Raw genomic sequence first — 3,544 nt, 5'->3', positions numbered from 1 at the left:
GGTTCCATGTGCCAAATATCTGGGAAAATACATATTGGCATGCCCATATTTATCTACATGGGGCCCACATGCTAAAGACCTGGGTAGTTGAACATGGGTATGCCCATATTAATTTCGCATTGGACACATGTGCCAAATATCTGGGAAAATACTTATGGGTATGCCCATATATAATATACATGGGACCAATATGTCAATTACCTGGGCAAGTAAATATGGGAGGCCCATATTTAATCTAAAAGGAGCCCATATGCCAAATATATGGGAAGTTACATTTGAGCATGCCCGTATTTAATTTGCATGGGACCCATATGCCAAATAACTGGGCATATAATTATGAGAATGCCCACATTTAATCCACATGGGTTGAATGTGCTAAATATCTGGGAAAATACATATTGGCATGCCCTTATTTATCTACATGTGGCCCACATGCTAAGGACCTGCGTAGTTGAACATGGGTATGCCCATATTAATTTCGCATTGGGACCATGTGCCAAATATCTGGGAAAATAATTATGGGCATGCCCACATATAATAAACATGGGACCCATATGTCAATTATCTGGGCAAGTAAATATGGGAGGCCCATATTTAATCTAAATGGAGCCCATTTGCCAAATATATGGGAAGTTACATATGGGCATGCCCATATTTAATTTGCATGGGACCCATATGCCAAATAACTGGGCATATAATTATGGGAATGCCCACACATTTAATCCACATGTGTTCAATGTGCAAAATATCTGGGAAAATACATATTGGCATGCACATGTTCAGTCTAAATGGGCACCACATGCTAAATAACTGGGCAGATAATTATGGGAATTCCCACATTAATTCAAACGGAGCCCATGTGCCAAATATCTGGGAAAATAAATATGGACATGCTCTTGTTCAATCTACATGGGCCCCATATGCCGAATAACTGGGCGGATAAATATGAAAATAATACCCATGGGGCCCATATGTTAATAGCTGGGGAAATACATGGGCTTAAGCTAGTGTTTAATTTACACATTTACATATGCCAAATAACAGGGAAGATAACTTTGGGAATGGCCACATTTAATCTACATGTGACCCATATGCCAAATATCTGGGAAAATTTATATTGCAATCTACATGGGTCCAATATGCCAAATTCCTATATGCCAAATTCCCATAGGGCCTATTGTGTCAAATATATAGGAAATAATATTTGGCGTGCCTGTGTTTACTCTTTATATAGCCCCATATGCCAAGTAACTGGGCAGATAGCTGTAGGAATATGTACGCCACATGGGGCCCATGTGCCAAATATCTGGGAAAATGCATGGCCATTCTTATGTTCATTCTACATGGGCCCACATGCCACATACCTGGGCAGATAATTATGCCCTGGATTCCCGTCTGACCCTCTGTTAATTATACTGTATTTTTAAGACGTTATACGTAGCTACAGTTATGACATAATGCTCCATTGCGGTACTTTTTACTTAATAAGTGTGTGCGCATGCTCAGTAGAAATACCAGTTTGAATGAAGCTAGCTAGCGATGAACGGACCATCGGACTTAAGCCAATGAACTATCTGCCTTGGCAGTTCCGGTGTCCCGTTTCAAGTTTTGAATTCACAAACGAAGCGCCCATTCTAGTGCCGTCGTCTTGTATGTAGCGAGTGTAAAGGAAGGAAAATTCATAGGCACAAGTCACAGTGAAGTAAAAGTAAGTAATTTATACTTGTGTATAACTGTTGTTGAATTCACCAACTATACTACTGTGCTAGGCCTAATTCGCGGCCAAAACCATTGCATTCCCTGGGCCTAGTAGGGCCTAGGCCTAGATACGTAGGCCTAGGTAGGCCTTCTTGTTTAAGCGTATGCTGGCCTAGTTTCTTGAACTAGCGTTGGATCGCCAGTTAACTCTCTGGCTAGGGGCATAAGCCAAGGCATATCCTACGTTTTTGTCTTATTATATTTTTCGCCGGTGTATAGGCAGGCCCCCTGTCTACCTAACTAATGTCATTGTGTATAACTAGGCCTAGCCTAGACTTTGTGATGTAACTTTAGTATGGGGACCTGGCTGGCAGGCCCTTCCCACCCCGAACCAAGCCTAGGGAGCCTAGGCTGTCCATATATGAGTCCACATATACACCAGAACATAATGTCATTGTCAAAATATTGAATTCCCACATGCTGGAGTGCATTACAATTCAAAGCTGTTTTCTGTTTCTCAAGCATAAAATATTACACTTTATTTAATGGAAGTGGATATATTTACGTCGTCGTAAACAAATCAGTAAACGATATATTTACGTAACTGAAACAAAGCATGCGCAGTCATACTTTAACAAACTTGCATTTTCAGCACTCAATATTATTAGCGTGGCCTCCCATGGCCGCTTTGATTCCCCCAAGTTCAGTATGGCACTATAAATTAATGTATAATTTTGTTTTTTATTTTTTATTAAACGTAATTTAATTTTCTACAACAGCACAGTATGTAGTTTAATCACTAAATAAATGATTAAATCATTGTGTTAAATTTTCAAATAAAAGTGATACTGTATTATGAGCTGGAAATGTTATGTTCATCTTACTCAATCATTTGTTAAATGAACACACTTGACGTAAATACAAGGCCTATGCAATGTTTCGTTGCTAAAACTTAATTACCAGGAATCAAGACGATATTCTTCTAGGCCTACCAGTATTGTTATATGATAGTCAATCATCACAAATTAAATAACCCCTAATGTTTTCATTCAAACAAATTTACCCACGTTGTCACTAACAAAAACAACATTGTTATATAGTCTTCAGACGGGTCAAGCATCGAGCCCCAATCGATCACAAAGAACATACAGGAAGACCATGTTTGGTGAGCACATGATTCACTCTAAAAAGTACTGTACGCTATGTGAAGCAAGAAGTAAACAACGAATAATCGTGTATTTTCTGTAAGATATTGAATCACTACGAAAAAAGTGAAACCAGGGAGATGTAAAACATACATAAAATACTTCTCCCTGGTAAGACAAAACAAATATTTTTAATGTTTTATTCAAACATATTTTTCCAAGCAGTCTGATCACTAACAAAGCAACATTGGCAATGATGTGCATGTGTCTACGAAGTATGGATACAGAACTCAACAAATGATTGAGTAAGATAAACATAACATTTCCAACTCATAATACAGTATCACTTTTATTTGAAAATTTAACACTTGATTTACCGTAATAATTTATTTAGTGATGAAACTACATACTGTGCTATTGTAGAAAGTTAAATTACGTTTAATAAAAAAATAAAAAACAAAATTATAAATTAATTTAAAGTGCCATACTGAACCTGTCTCTTATACACATCTAGATGTGTATAAGAGACAGCACCAATTGTTTGCACAAGACCATCTTCAAGAACCGATCAAAATTATTATAATGCCTCCATAAAAAGTACTGGTATGTTGGCAGGTAGCACATACTGCAGCTCAGGACTGGTGATCTGATAATGGATATTGAATTTTAAGTTTTCGTGTCCATCTTCGCCAATACTTACA

The sequence above is a fragment of the Anneissia japonica genome, unplaced genomic scaffold (genome assembly GCF_011630105.1).
Source record: "Anneissia japonica isolate Jap-2015-1 unplaced genomic scaffold, ASM1163010v1 scaffold643_len365518_cov145, whole genome shotgun sequence".
Taxonomy (NCBI): Eukaryota; Metazoa; Echinodermata; class Crinoidea; order Comatulida; family Comatulidae; genus Anneissia; species Anneissia japonica.
Note: the sequence above shows the minus strand (reverse complement) of the source record.